The 16,429-nt window shown below is 47.1% G+C and overlaps 1 long non-coding RNA gene across 1 annotated transcript; it reads left to right on the top strand.

The window, feature by feature from the left end:
- The first annotated feature begins 4,870 nt into the window (after positions 1–4,870).
- LOC147343814 (uncharacterized) lies at positions 4,871–14,577 on the top strand. The gene is made up of 2 exons (XR_015156044.1): positions 4,871–5,059; positions 13,465–14,577. It is a non-coding gene; the product is annotated as an uncharacterized LOC147343814 (long non-coding RNA).
- Positions 14,578–16,429: the final 1,852 nt, after the last annotated feature.

Genomic DNA, 16,429 nt, shown 5'->3' with positions numbered 1-16,429 from the left:
TCCATTTTTGGAGATTTGTGATTACAGCCAGACCAGGCTAGATAGGATAGAGTCTGAGAAAAAATTCAAAACCTCGACCACCTAAGCAAACGTGGCATTCAGGCAGGAGGTCCCCCCGTCCCCCAGCGTCTCTGAAATACATGGATCACCAGAGGGACCATGACCCATGGATTCAAAGCTTGACCTATTTCCTCTGGGCGCCCCCTTCCTTTTCCTTCTGGGTAGAAGCCTTTTTTTTCCCCCACAGGCTAGGTCTTGTTCCTGCATTTTCTGCAGTGGGTGGTTATCACTCCGTTCAAATACATTCATATGTTTTTTCTTTTCCAGGCTTGGGGGCTGGGGAGGGGATTGGCTGGCTGTTGTAAGGAAAATTTGTGGCTATCTAAAAGCAAGATGAAACAATCGAGAAGATTATGTTTCAGAGAGACAGAACTGGCTGGGCCTCCTTGGGAGATGCCTCTGAACTGTGCAGGGCCCGAGATGGGATTAGACACAGCCCGGCCCAATGCCCACTCAGCTTGGGGCTCTTTCTGGCCCCTCTCCTCTGGGGAGAGCCTGGGAGAGAGGGCAACCGTGTCGCCATTATCTCCCCGAGCAGACAGTGGAGGTTGGGGAGGGGAGAGGTTAAACACTGGTGTCAGTGTTTGGGGAGTTTGGGGAGTCGGTCCACAGAGAGGTGGGGGGTCGGGAAGGGGGGAAGGTGAGAGCCCTGGCAAGGCTGACCCAGAGCCCAGGGAAACAGGCTGGCCTCGCCTGCCTCCCCAACTCCAGACCCTACATCTGCGTGTTGGCGGCTGTGCTGTGATCTCCCGCCTGCCTCCTTCAGCCCTGCGGTTTGGCACTGGCCTCGGCGCTGGAGCCTCATACACGGGATGCTCACAGAGGATGCTTGTCAAGGTATCCTGATCGTGCCTTGCCTTTGGCTTCCCTGGAAATCCTCTGCTTTCAGAATGCCTTTCAGGGCTGGGCCCCAGTTCTTCACATGGCCTGAAGGGTTGCTAATTTTCTTACAGCGAAGGTAGAACTGATTTTGGGGAAGAAGTCTTGCAGCAATCAGAATCATACCTGAAAAGGGGTAGAAAAGGAAGCATGGGCTTACTGCAAAGGAACCCCTTTGAAAATACGGGGTTACCAGAAAGTAGTAATACATGACATGTTTTTGTGATATATACATGGTATATATTTTTTTCTGGAAATATTCCAAAATAATTTTGCCAATAAGTTAGTACATTTGGGGTAAGGTGTGCAGCTTCTCAAAGTGAGTGGTCATTTTGTAGCATCCGGTCTGCACACAGAGTGTTTGTCTAGAAAGAAAGGTTTGTTTTCTTCGTCTGTTGTCATATCCCCCGTGATGGACTTTTCCTCAAGAGCTGAAGAGAGGCTCTACTCACAGCCCCGAAGGGAAAAAAAAAAAAAAAAAAACAACCCCAGTTAGCTCCCAGGTTGGTTGCCAGGATCCCTCCTTGGAGGAATCTGCCACCTGAGAGGATGGGGAGAACAGCCTGCTCTGGGGTGAGACGCAGGCAGGGATGCCGTGAGGGGGCCTGGCTGGGATTGGGTCCACCTGGTAGCTACTTAGTGATTTATTTATTTGGCGGTTTCACTCCTGACTTCCTGACTGAATTTAAAACCTCCCTTCTTGGGCTTATATTTTCCTTAGCTCTAAAGTAGAAAGAAAGAAAAAAAAAAAAAAAAGAATGATTTCTCTGTACAATCCAATGCTATAGAGATGACTGTGAAATTCTCTGGGCTCAGAAAAGGGAAAAACAGAGAAAGAAGCAGAAAATCACAACAGAGCAGAACAATACAGAGACAGGACTGGCAGGGAATAGGGAGGAAGGGCAGAGATGGGAGAAGAGCTGAGAAGGGAGAAGAGAGGAAGGGAGTGAATGCAGGGATGAGGCAGAAAGGAAGTGCGGAGGAGAGAATGGTCTGATCAGACCCGAGCTTGGGGCGCCCGAGGAGCCCTGGCGGCCCTGGGGAGACAGAGAGAGATCTGCTCTGAAATCTTCAGGGATCTATTTTCCACAGATGTGCTGGGTACAGAATTCCAAGGCCTGGGAAAAAAAACCAAATTGCCATCTTCCTGTGGTACAGGGCTGTGGGGCTGGATGGAAGGGAAGGAAGCCATCTGCAGAAGGAGAAAGTGACGGGTTTCCACCTCTGGCTTGCTATGTGGACCGCGAGCTAAGGCAGGGTGGGAAGAAGACAGACTCTCAGGTTGGGGGGAGTATATGCAAAAACCTGCAAACATCTAAAGAGGGGTTAAACTCTAATGTATATGAAATCATATGTATAAAAGTTAAACACACTTTGCTTTGCTATAGAACAATGTATTTTAGGGGGCTCCCAGGTGGCTCTAGTGGTAAAGAACCCACCTGTCAATGTAGGAGACATGAGAAACTCAGGTTCAATTCCTGGATCAGGAAGATTCCCTAAAGTGGCAAACCACTCCAGTATTCTTGCCTGGAAAATTCCATGGACAGAGAAGCCTGGGGGGCTACAGTCCATGGGGTTGCAGGGTCAGACGCAACTGAAGCAACTTAGCACACACGGTGTATTTTTAAAAAATCGCTATAAAAACAATCAAAATAGAACAATTAAATTCTAAAATTTATATGAAATCACAAAAGACCCAGAACTGCCAAAGCAATCGTGAAGAAAAAGAACAAAGCTGGAGGCATAATCCTCCCAGACTTCAGACTATACTACAAAGCTACAATAATCAAAACAGCATGGTATTGTTACAAAAATGAACATGCAGATCAACAGAATAGAATAGAGAACCCAGAAATATACTCATGCACCTACAGTCAATTAATATAGGACAATGCTAATGCTAAGTCACTTCAGTCGTGTCCGACTCTGTGTGACCCCATAGACAGCCTCCCATCAGGCTCCGCCGTCCCTGGGATTCTCCAGGCAAGAATACTGGAGTGGGTTGCCATTTCCTTCTCCAATGCATGAAAGAGAAAAGTGAAAGTGAAGTTGCTCAGTTATGTCCGACTCTTAGTGACCCCATGGACTTCAGCCTACCAGGTTCCTCTGTCCGTGGATTTTCCAGGCAAGAGTACTGGAGTGGGGTGCCATTGCCTTCTCCGAATATAGGACAAAGGAAGAAAGAATATACAAATAGAGAAAAGACAGTCTCTTCAGCAAGTGTGCTGGGAAAGCTGGACAGCTGCATATAAATCAATAAAATTAGAATGCTCCCTCACATCATATACAAAATAAAAATTAAAAAAAAATCAAAATGATTTAAAGACCTAAATATGAGACTCGATAACTTCCTTGAAGAGAAAATAGGCAAAACATCCTCTGATATAAATCATAGCAATGTTTTTTAGATCAGTCTCCCAAGGCAAAATAACTAAAAGCAAAAGAAAGTAAATAGGACCTAATCAAACTTAAAAGCTTTTGCACCACAACTATCAACAAAATGAAAAGGTGACCAATGGAATGGGAGAAAACATTTGCAAAGGAGACCAACAGGGCGTACTTTCCAAAATGTATCAACAGCTCATATGAGTCAATATCAAACACCCAGACAACTGAATCAAAAAAATAAGCAGAAGACCTAAATAAACATTTCTCCAAAAAGACATACAGATGGCCAACAGGAATATGAAAAGATGTTCAACACTGCTAATTATTAGAGAAATGCAAATCAAAACTGCAGTAAGGTGTCACTTCACATCGGTCAGAATGGCCATCATCAAAAAGTCTACAAACAATAAGTGGAAAGGGTGTAGAAAAAAAGGAACCCTTGTATATCCTTGATGGGAATGTAAGTTGGTGTCGCCCCTATGGAAAAGGAAAGGATCCTCAAAACTAAAAATAGAACTACCATATGATCCAGCAATCCTCCTCCTGGGTATATACCCCCCAAAAGACAAAAACTCTAATTTGAAGATACATGCTCCTGAATGTTCATAGCAGCACTGTTTACAACGGCCAAGAAATGGGAGCAGCCTAAGTGTTCACTAACGAGATGATTGGCTTAAGAAGATGTGCTCTCTATATAGAATATTTATATGTATATGAATATTAGCCATAAAAAGAATGAAACGTTGCCGTTTGCAACAATATGGATGGCCCTAAAGACTGTCACATGAAGAAAATCAGATGGAGAAAGACAAATATTACATGGTATCACTTATATGTGGGATCAAAAAAATAATACAAATGAATCTATATATATATATAAAAAGAAATAGACTCACAGACATAGAAAACAAACTTTTGGTCACTAAAGGGTAGAGGGAGAGGGGAAGGATAAATTAAGGGCATGGGATTAACAAACTTGTTTGTTAAAAAACTATACAAACTATTTTTCATAAAATAGAAAAGGGAGTTACATTCAATATCTTGTTGTACCTTAAAATGGAGAATAATCTGAAAAAAAAAACAAAAACGGAATCACTTTGCTATACACCTGAAACTAATACGATATTGTAAATCAACTATAGTTTAGTTAGAAAAATCGAGGTAGAAGATCCAGCCCTATGATGGGTGGACACCTGTGTGCCCACTGGGGGCTGCCATCCTGAAAAGGTACCAGTCTTGCTGTGAGCGGGGAAGGGTCTTTGGAGCCCTTGCTGACACACTTTGTATTAATAATAGCGTCCTTGTATGCCCAACCCGAGAGAGAAATAGGCAGCTTCACTGCACGATCTGACCCTGGGATGAGTATTTGAAGTCAGAATATTGTGGGAAATCACAGGAAGCTACCAGCACATTCAGCCACCAGAGAAGGCAATGGCACCCCATTCCAGTACTCTTGCCTGGAGAATCCCATGGACAGAGGAGCCTGGTAGGCTGCAGTCCACGAGATCGCTAAGAGTTGGACACGACTGAGCGATTTCACTTTCACTTTTCACTTTCATGCATTGGAGAAGGAAATGGCAACCCACTCCAGTGTTCTTGCCTGGAGAATCCCAGGGTCGCGGGAGCCTGGTGGGCTGCCATCTATGGGGTCGCACAGAGTCGGACACGACTGAAGCGACTTCGCAGCAGCAGCATTCAGCCACAGGTTTGCTTCCTCCTCCCAGGAAAGGAGGTGGGTCCCCTCCCAGGAGTAGCAATTTCAGGTCTGCGTAGAAACGGAATCCGAGGGTTGTTCCAAGGGATGCCCGGTCCTTGGATGAGATTTCCTTTCTCTTTATCCCTCCAAGGGGAGAGTGTGGAGATCCCAGGGGGAACCCCCAGTGCGGGGAGGCGGGGAAGGGCAGGAGTCGCTGGCTGGGCTGAACTGGGGAAGCTGACGAAACGCAACCCCCTCTCAGCCCGGTCGAGCGCCCACTTCCCGGCGCCTCATCACCCCCAACCCGCTGTAACGCAGGGTGTAATCTCGCGTCTAAACACCGAATTACAGCAAACCAGGGGGAAAAAGCCCCGAAAGGAAGAATTAATTTCTGCTTCCCCATGCAAATCCTTTGGCCAGTCATTGAAGGTTCAGAGCAGGACCAATTCAGCTCCTTGTGCAAATTCCAAGCTGAAGGCATTTAGAAAAGGAGAGAGAGGGAGAAGGAGAGAAATTGAATGGATTTACTTTTCTAAGCACCAGCATTAACAAAGGTTCCATTTTCCATGGTTATGGGTCTGGCCAGCCGGCTCTCCCTGACGAGCTCTCCAAACACATGTGCTGGCCTGTTGAAAAGGCCTCACTGTTGACTGACAGATAATTGAAGTGACAAATTGTTTCATTGTATTTGGCAGGGAGAGTGCTGTATTAGATAATTATGGGGAACAGAGGAGCTCTGGGGTCTCAGGTCACAAGACATGCCTGACCCTATTTTCTGAACGCTCTGAATGGAGTCCTGGGTCCCAGAGGACCTGAGTGAGGGGCTCTTTTTTTCTTGATGCTGCGTTTTTGTGTTTTTGTTTTTTTTTTTCCTTCCCCTTTACCTTCCCCTCCCCCTCCCGGCTCACCCCTCCCCCTCTTTTCCGATCTAGTGATTAAGAGCTGAAGCATATAGAGACCTCCAGGGAGAGGGGGGCCCTGCTCTCGCCCCCATCTCACCCCAATGCCAGTTCCTGGCCATTTAGGAAAATAGCTTGTGGATTTTATCCACAGGAGCAAGTTTGCAAACTCGTCATCCTTGGTTTGGCTGCCCACAGCGGCCTGAAAGGAGGCTGGCTGGTGTGGAGGGACGGGGGCTGGGGTCAGGGAGTCCCTTCAAATGGCTGTGGGCGCTGGGGGCCCATCCTGCCAGAATAAAGGGGGTAAGGGGTTTTCTGTGTCATCAGGTGTTCCTGCCTTTGGTTTACCTGAAGAAAAATTAGGGGGTGAAAAAGAGCTAAAGATTATTATTAGGTAGTAGCACGATCTCTTTTCCCAGCTAAGCCCCAGGAGGGTTATACCATTTGTTGGTGGAGAAACAGGGGAGCCCTCAAGTTGGAGAACTCCCCATCTGGCACTCTTTGCCTCAAACAGGAGGGCCTCCTAGGAGATAATGAAAAAAAGTTTCTGTGAGGTCAAATACAAATTGTGTCCACCTCTGCCTTTCGAGAAGCTGGAAGCGCATCATGTGTAAGGGGTACATGGATGGGTGGATGAGTGGATGGATGGATGCGTGGGTGAATGGATGGATGGCTGGGTGGGTGGGTGGATGGGTGGGTGAATGGGTAAGTGGATGGGTGTGTGAATGGGTAAGTGGATGGGTGTGTGAATGGGTAAGTGGATGGGTGTGTGAATGAGTAAGTGGATGAGTGGATGGATGGATGGGTGAATGGGTGAGTGGATGAGTGTGGGTGAATGGATAAGTGGATGGGTGAATGGGTATGTGGATGGGTGTGGTGAATGGGTGAGTGGTTGGTGGATGGATGGATGAATGGTTAAGTGGTTGGTGGATGGATAGATGAGTGGATAGATGGATGGGTGGGTGAGTCAATGGGTGGATGGATGGATGAATGGGTAAGTGGATGGGTAGATGGGTGGATGGGTGGGTGGATGGATGGAAGGGTGAATGGGTAAGGGGATGGGTGGATGGATAGAAGAGTGGATGGATGGATGAGTGGATGGATGGGTAAGGGGCTTCCCTGTGTCACACCTCCTGTCCTCCCCCACACACCAGGCAGTCATTCTCAGGAGTGGGAGGAGAGGCCCAGGGTTTGAGATGCCTCAGATGGTTCAGGGAGAGCCCAGAGCAGGCCAGATGGGCCAGGAAAGAGCCTCCTTTCTACTTTACAGGAGTGAGTGGCTGATCTTCCTGTCCTCAGCCTGTAGCAGCTTGGGAAGAGGTGGACAGTAGATTGGAGTCCGAGGATTTTCAGTCTAAACCTCTCTTGTTTTCTATGGAGCTTTGATGTTTCAGAAGATTCACTTTTCTTTCCAGTGGAAAGGTATTAGAATTATACACACTCTCAAGATTTCTCAGTTTCAGCTGAATTTTCACTCCGCCCCCCTGGACTTTCCCCCCCTGCCCTCCCCCCCTTTTTATTTTTTAATTTTTCACTCTTAAATAGAAGGCCAGAGGAGAACCTCAGAAGATGATTGTCATTTGGTTTCTAAAAATAATAATAATAATAATAATAATGGTGGGAATACCTGAAAATTTCTGCAGTGTATGTGACCCATGGACTTTCTCTGACTGTTTAAAAAATCCAATAACTTAAAAAAGAACAAAAAATCTCTCCAGTGGCTTTAAGGCAGTCATTCCCTGGGTCAAACTCTGCTGTGCTCAGTTCAAGACTGGCTTTGACTGACTTACAAAATATATATTCTGTGTGTGTGTGTGTGTGTGTGTGTGCACGCGCGCTAAGTCACGTCCGGCTCTTTTGTGACTGCATGGACTGTAGCCCACCACGTTTCTCTGTCCATGGAATTTCCCAGGCAAGAATACTGCAGTGGGTTACCATTTTCTTCTCCAGGGGATCTTCTCAACTCAGGGATCCTAGCTTCTCAACCCAGGGATCCTAGCTATTAACTGGAGGGGTTGTGAGTGTGAGGGGAAGGGAACAGAGCAGCACAGGATCAGCAATGAATAAAAAGGTTTTAGCATCTTGTGATAAGATTACAGCATGGCTCTATGGCGAGTTTTCAAGCATGGCTGTTCTCAATTCCCTGGCACTTGCGTGCTTCTCATCTCATCAGGAGATGGACTCAGATTCCCTTCCTGTAGGACTGACCTTAATGCCTTACCCGAACAGTAGGATATGGCGGAAGTGACTTTCAAGGACTTTTATGGCAAGGTCATGAGCACTTTGCAGCTTCTCCATCTGGGTCTCGTAGAATAGTTGCTTCTCGGGACACTCCTTCTTGGGACATCCCTTCTTGTGGCCCAGCCAGCATGCTATGAGAAGCCGTATGGAGAAGCCACATGAAGTTGTTCCGGTCCTTAACCAACGGACCTCCAGCTGAGACTCAACTGGCAACTGTCATCCGTCTGCCAACTGCCAACTGCCAACTGTCGGCCATCCAGTTGAAATGGAGCAGGACCCTCTGGGGCTTTCCCGGGATGGAACTTCCACCCACCCCTATGTCTTCTGCCTGGTTTTTGTCTGTAGAAAAACTTGAGTCAAAGAATACATTTAATCAGAGAAGTCAGAAAATGTAGATGCAAAGGAAAGCAGTAAATAAGATGAAATAATAATGACCGAGTCATTAAGAAAAGCCAAGGACCCTTAGTTCCTCCTCAAGGGTTCTCGATAACACTCTGAGCCATATTCTTTGAACTGCTTTGTAGATACTGAAACCCTTACCAGGTGGAAGAAGTTACTATTAGACTGTAGCCATGATACAAGCTGACACCGTTCCAAGAACTGGCCTCAAAGAAATGGGAACAGACTAACCCTTGAACTAAAGATGAACTGACTTAAAACAGTCAAGAGGACGCTGATCAGACCACAGATGACCAATTTCAAGATAACTGTTATAGTTGACTGTTCTTTTCTGCATGTAGTCCCCTTCCTCTGTCTATACACCCAGGAAACTCCCCTTTAAAAACTCTGGCCCAGTGCTATATGGGGAGGGGACGAGAGGGGAATTGGCCTTTGGGCATGAGTCTGCCTTCTCCCCGGGTTCCCAGTCTCTGAACAAAGCAACCTTTCCTTTCTACCAACACTTGCCCCTCGAGTCTTGCTTTTCAGCAGTGAGCAGACTGAGCCATTAGAAGACTTCAGCCCTGACCCCTCTCTATCCGAATACAACCCAGGAGACATCTTAAATGAGCACAGCCCAACTGCCCCATCAACAGACACACGAGAGGCAGTAACAAATTTTTGTTTCAAGCCACGATGTTTTGGAATTGTTTGTTAATCAGCCAGGTGACCAGCACATACACACACAAAATGAGGCTCTGGCTCTAAAACCTTGTCTCAGGGAAGGAGCTAAAGAGAGAAGGGGGACTCCAGAAGAGGTAGGAGAAATAGAGCACTGTCTATGCACAGTAGATAAAGCAGAGACCTAGAAGAAGGAGGCAGAAATTCTATGGTCCAAAGGATGTTTCAGCTGATGTAAGACGTGCCGCTGGCCCCACATGCTTTGAAGTGCTAGGGGAACAGCGGCATGTTTTTCTCTCCTTCATATTAAAAGGGTGCTTTTCCCTATGAAATCCATCTGAAGGACTCACCATGTTAGGCAGCCTCTCCTCCCCATCCTGTGCAACTGAATGACAACACACTCGTTTCCCTTGACGGGAAGGGAGTATAATGTATGGGGTTCTCCGTGTGGGGTAAGTAAAGGTTGAGGATGTTTTCATGAACCTGAGTGATGAGTTTTGAGAGTTCGCATCCAGAAGCTGGAGAGATTTGCAGAAATCCAAGGTTCATCAGGAAAACAGTCTGGGGACTCTGTCAACTCAGTCCCTTGACCCTACACAGTGCTGGATGCAGGAGCAAGCACAAGTCAGCGACATCGAAGGTCCTTGCTTGGGGTTCCCATCTCTCTTGCCCGGTGGACTTATTTCTTGTTTCCTTTTCCCTGCTTCTCCATCCCATTGCACCTTCTAGCAGAGACCCTTCCGGGGTGCTTTAAAGACCTCTTTGGAAATGAATGGTCTCAGCCCTTTCTGGTTCTAAACCTCCCTTTCGGAGTTAGGCTCCCAGGTGGACCTGCATCCAACTCTGGCAAACAGGCATGCCCTCCTGAGGCCTCAGCCTGGAGGGAGACTGCAGGCAAAGCACTCTGCTAGCTGTTTCTTCTGAAAGAAGAACAAAGAGGAGATGGATTTTCCTCGAGAAAATTCAATATGAAAAATTCAGATTTCCTAGAAGGTAAATTAGAGAGCTATTCATGCTGTAGGAGGTATTCCTTTAAGCGTCCACCAGTGCATTTAAATATAATTTGATTTTAAACCTTCACCAAAGTAGGATTTCATCAGGCTGTGTTTACCATGTAAAGTGAGAGGGACAGATGTTTATAAGAAGGGGATCTAGCAGAAAGTGCCTCAGTCTAGAGACAAAGGGAACCCTTGATTGATTTCTCAGAGGGGGAGATATTTTTCTACCTTCTGGAGTTGAAAACAAACAGCCAAAGAGGTGGACAAAACAGGCTTTCTGTCGTCAATTCACTTCACCAAGCGCTTTGTAAAAGAACCTATATGCTCCCATTTGGAATATGCCAAGTAAAGAGTTTCAAACTAGTAAAGTATACATACTAGGAAGAAACCTTCTTAAAAAAATATAACAAGGTGAAACAAATTTTACTATTGTAAAGGGGGTAACATGAGGCAGTATTCTTTATTCCTTTATTCCATATCATCTCTATAAAAATAGGCTGATACTCTTAGGTCTCAGGAATGGAAAATGAATTTTGCCGAATTATCTACACAGAAATGTCTAGATCTATCTGTGAAGACCTTTAGATTCTAAGTTAAACTTCTCAGACAAACTCATTCTCAGGGTAAATCAAAATCAAATCCAAACAACCAAGCTAAACAAATAGACCAGAAGGAAAAAAAAAAAAAAAAAGCTGACCATAACAAAAACAAAAGTGAAAAAAAATTTAAAAAATAAAAGGCTTTGTGGAAAGAAATTACAGTTAGGGTGGAGGAGAAATGGAAGCCTAATTCGATTTGATTCCATGTAATTCAACTCAACCCAGCCCACCCCAGCCCAACCTAAACCAACTCAACCCAGTCCATTCCAATCCAATCCAGCCTCATCCAACCTAATCTAATATTTATTGAGTGCCTACTATATGCTGGCAGACTGTTAGATTCTGTGGATTTGGAATAGAGTGGGACACACACTCTGCTCCCAAGGAGCCCTGTTTGCAGCATCTGCAGAGGATCAGATGTACATTCATATATGAGAAGAGGTCCCGGGCTCGTCCACTGCTTCCTGGCCCTCTGGGAAAGCCCTGCCCTTATGACCCCACCTCTGCGCTGCCAGCTCGGGGCCAGTGCCTTCTTACCTCTGCACAGATGTAAACTCCACGTGTATGGCCGGGGGTGGGGGTGCACGGGGGCAATGTGCCTGGTCAGATAGAGCACATCTTTTCCAGCACATTCGCTAGAACTTAAATTTCATTTATGACCCCTTTTATTCCTCTCCCACTGTCAGCCTAGCACAAATAATAATTATTAAAGCCCTTTCCCCACTATCGAAATAAAATACAGCCAGAGAGCTAAAGCACAGGCAGTCCATTGAGAGCTGACTGAAGCTGGGTAAGGCCAATAATTCAAAACAGATGAACGAATGGCAAATACTATGGGCTCAGTATCCCAGGCTGACCTGACCTTTGAAACTTGCTGAAAGTTATCCTTGAAATTCCCCAGAACTCCTTGAATAACTTCTGTAAAAGGCTTATTTATCACAAAGTCATAAATAATATTCGCTAGGTATTTGCTCCATCCATCTAGAAAATGAACGAGGCCAGAAGGCGTGAGCTCAGTGGCTGAGCTGGGGTGGGGGTGGGGTGAGCCAGGGTTGTGGGGTAACCGCTCACAGCTCTGGGGAGAGACTACAGAGGGGCTGCAGCTTTCCGTCTTCCGTACGTGGGGGTGGCGGGGATAACAGGAGGGTTGCTCGAGGAATTTGGTTCAATACAGCAGATTTTAATTTCATTGCCTCTATGCAGAGGTGGCTGCAGATGGCTGTCAAGAGACATAGCTCTGGCAAATAATTCAAGTGATGCTTTTACAATCACCAAATTGTTTCTGGGCAAGATCCCAAAGACCCTTCCTCTTGAGGTAGGTGCTCTGAAACTGCCTTCTGTGAACGCTAGAGGCACGAGTCATTCATTCATTCATTCAACAAATCTATCCAAAGGCATCATCCTCAGTTTTTGAGGGCTATAGAGATATAAAGGATTCGATTACATCTTCCAAGGAATCTTTGTCATTAGAGAGACAGAAAAATACTCAAACATCTAGGATACTATGCGGAAAGCGATAAGCATCTTAGGGCAGGAACACAGACAGGGCACTAGGAATCCAGAGGATGACTTCCTGCTTATGGGGGCAGGCAGTGGTAAGAGGGGGGCAGGGGAGGAGATGAGAGGATTTCTAGAGGAAACCCCACTGAGCGGAATCTCAAAGTCTGGGAAGGATTTAGCAGGGCAGGGGTGAATCCTTCCAGGATGAATGGAGTGTGAGAAGATCAAATATAGACAGATACAAGGCTTGGCCCCAAACAGGCTATGAATTTAAAGAGGGGTTGGTGGTGGGAAGGGAGGCAGGGAAACGAGGACCACTGAAAGTGCTCCTCATAAGATCTAAGGAAGACGGTGTTACAGGAATGAAGAGAGAGGGATGCTCCACACCTATTATGCAGGGTGACAGACAGAAGTTGGCGTCTAATCGTGTGGGTGTTGCGGGGTGGGAAGGCAGATGAAGGGATCCTCAAGCAGTAATGTTAAGATCATTTCCTTTCTCCAGTGTGTGATGCTATTAAAGATGATGGTCTTTAATGGTCACCGTCTGAGTCTGCCTGCAGGGAATTGGGGGTCAGCAGGGAAGTTAGGAAGTGATGCCTGCTTGGGGGAGAGAATCACAAAGGACAATCGACTGTGTCTTAGGCAGCTGACAGCTGGGGCCAGGGAAGGTGTGAGGTGTTTGCAGGTGAAGGGGATGGAGCCCCCGTGGGGAGAGGCTGAGGAAAGGGAGGGGTAAGAAAAGAAGGGGTGAACAGCCTGCAGGAGGAAGCCTGGGCTCTCACGAGCGAGCGGATGTCCGGGAAAGTCGAGGTGGGGAGAGAGGGGAGTCAAGAGAGTGCCTGGGGAGTTCCCTGCTGGTCCAGCGGTTGAGAGACTCCAAGCTTCCAATACAGGGGCCAGGGGTTCAGTACCTGGCTGGGGAACTATGATCTCACATGCTGTGTGGTTAAAAAATAAAATAAATAAATGAATAGGGGGAAAAGTAACTTAAAAAAAATGAGCTTGTCCTCCCTCGGATGAGGTCAGAGGACACAGAGAGCCACCTTGAGATCTGGGGAGGTGGTTGGTGCTGCACCAGGTTGGCAGGGAGCAGTGGTCAGGACCTTCTGCCTCACGTTTTGCCTCTGTTTTTATTCTTTATCCAGGGCTGATGTTGAAGCTGAAACGCCAGTACTTTGGCTACCTGATGAGAAGAGCTGACTCATTTGAAAAGACCCCGATTCTGGGAAAGATTGAGGGCAGGAGGAGAAGGGGACGACAGAGGATGAGATGGTTGGATGGCATCACTGACTTGATGGACATGGGTTTGGGTGAACTCCGGGAGTTCGTGATGGACAGGGAGGCCTGGCAGGCAGCAGTTCATGGGGTTGCAAAGAGTCGGACACGACTGAGCGGCTGAACTGAAGGTCCACTGGGCTCAGCTGGGAGCTGTGTCTCCATCATTCCTCCCTGGAGTACAGAGCTCTGAATTGGGTGGTTGGGCTGTTTGTCTTTTCTGGGGAAGCGAGCCCTTTGGCAGGATGGTGGCTGGATAGATTGGAGAGGGTAGGTTTGCCATGCCAAGGAGCTCTGCCCCGCGACACTCTGAAGACCCTGCTTGCATTTCTGTGTTCTTCGGTGGCCTTCTTGGTGACCCCCAGAGGACACGTGCTGTCTGCAGGGCACAGCACAACTGGCTGTGATGGAAAGCTCACTAGGAGCTTGACACGGTTCCTGTTCTTATCCTAGAGTGTTAGAGCTGAACGGGGCCTGAGGGGTCATATTGACCAGGGGCCTCCTACCTGTCTGCCCAGGAAACCAGGTCTGGACTGAGTGTCCCAGCAGCTGCTGGAGAAGCCCTCCAGGGTCACGGAGGGAGCCTGGTGGTGCAGCTTGGGTTGGTGTCTCCCTGCCAGGGCAGATGTGATGCCGGGCTTCAGAGATGGAGTGGGGAACCAAGCTGCTAAAAAGGTGCAGAAATGACTCATGGAGGTGATCTCCACCCGGCAGGACCATGAGCTGGGGCCTGGTGGCTCAGACAGTAGAGGATCTGCCTGCAATGCCAGAGACCTGGGTTCAATCCCTGGGTCAGGAAGTTCCCCTGGAGAAAGGCATGGCAACCCACTCGAGTATTCTTGCCTGGAGAGTTCCACAGACAGAGGAGCCTGGCAGGCTACAGTCCTTGGGGTCATGAAGAGTTGGACATGACTGAAGCAACTAACACGATGATGCCTGACATAGAGTAGGTGCTTAATAAATATGAGTTGAAATTAAAAAAAGTGAGGACATTCATTAATTCCATTGTGATTAGAGAAGGAATAAAGTTTGAGGAATTAGGGGTTTTGATTATGAGTTCAGTCTCCTCTCACTGCACCATAAACTTTTCCTCCCCAAACATCCCGTTTCTTAAGGACTTTGTGTCTTCAACAGCTGCATGTCTTTCTTCAGCTTCTTAAAATTCCAGAGTCTTCCTCCAGGCCTGAGCGACTCAGTTTTCTTTAGGCACCCGGAGTGTTAGACCTCCGTTCACTGTTCACTCACTCACTCCTTATTCAGTAATTCTTTTTCATTCTTCCTCTCTCTTTCTTTTCCTCTTTTTTCAATTACACCATGAAGACATTGTTAATTGGTCATCTATTGTAAGTCAGGTAAGGAAGAGACATTCTTGATGTTCCCTGTAGGACTGTGTGTAAACAAAAGGCAGCCTGGTGACTCTTGTCCCCGGGTGGTGGGTGCCCAAGTGGCCACGATTCGCCCCTGCCTGAACTCACACCATCCTGCCTGCTCTCTGACCGCCCTCCCCCTCGGAGCCTGGGCTTTGTCACGTGACTTGCTCTGGCTGCCGGGAAACCAGCAGAGGCTGAGAAGCACGTGTGCGGTGAGACCGGTCCTCTCCCCATTTTCAGAACCTGTGTCTGCCGCCATGTGAAGAAGCTTCTGGTAATGGGAGACACTCTCCCTGGTTGTTCTGTCATCCTGGTTGGCCGTCTGCCATCAACCAGATGTGGAAGTCATCCCATTACATGTCAGGGCTGTTTATGAAAGTGAAGTCGTTCAGTCGTGTCCAACTCTTTGTGACCCCCTGGACTGTAGCCTACCAGGCTTCCCCGTCCATGGGATTTTCCAGGCAAGAGTACCAGAGTGGGTTGCCATTTCCTTCTCCAGGGGATCTTCCCGACCCAGGGATCAAACCCAGGTCTCCTGAATTGCAGGCAGATGCTTTACCCTCTGAGCCACCACTTCAGTTCAGTTCAGTCGCTCAGTCGTGTCCAACTCTTTTCGACCCCATGAATCTCAGCACGCCAGGCGTCCCTGTCCATCACCAACTTCCGGAGTTCACCCAAACTCATGTGCATTGAGTCAGTGATGTCATCCAGCCATCTCATCCTCTGTTATCCCCTTCTCCTCCTGACCCCAATCCCTCCCAGCATCAGGGTCTTTTCCAATGAGTCAACTCTTCGCATTAGGTGGCCAAAGTATTGAAGTTTCAGCCTCAACATTAGTCCTTCCAATGAACACCCAGGACTGGTCTCCTTTAGGATGGACTGGTTGGATCTCCTTGCAGTCCAAGGGACTCGAAAGAGTCTTCTTTAGCACCACAGTTCAAAAGCGTAAATTCTTCTGTGCTCAGCTTTCTTCACAGTCCAACTTTCATATCCATGGCATCTGGTCCCATCACTTCATTGGAAATAGATGGGGAAACAGTGGAAACAGTGTCAGACTTTATTTTTGGGGGCTCCAAAATCACTGCAGATGGTGATCGCAGCCATGAAATTAAAAGACGCTTACTCATTGGAAGGAAAGTTATGACCAACCTAGATAGCATATTAAAAAGCAGAGATATTACTTTGCCAACAAAGGTCTGTCTAGTCAAGGCTATGGTTTTTCCAGTGGTCATGTATGGATGTGAGCCACCAGGGACACCCATCATCCTTGAGAGGCTGTGAAAAGTGAGCTTCTAATGTCTTTCCAACTAAAAATTTATTCTTGCATCAGGATGTGCCATGCTTTAGTCCCCGAATCATTCTCCAGCTATGGATCTCACTTTATTTTGTTCACACTTCTTTTTAAACTTTTAATTTTATTTATTTTTTAATTGAAGGATCCTTGCTTTACAGAAGTGTGTTGGTT

The sequence above is a fragment of the Bos grunniens genome, chromosome 27 (genome assembly GCF_055505025.1).
Source record: "Bos grunniens cultivar Pamir isolate PY7600 chromosome 27, Bosgru_T2T1.0, whole genome shotgun sequence".
Taxonomy (NCBI): Eukaryota; Metazoa; Chordata; class Mammalia; order Artiodactyla; family Bovidae; genus Bos; species Bos grunniens.
Note: the sequence above shows the minus strand (reverse complement) of the source record. Positions and strands in the feature narration are given on the sequence as shown.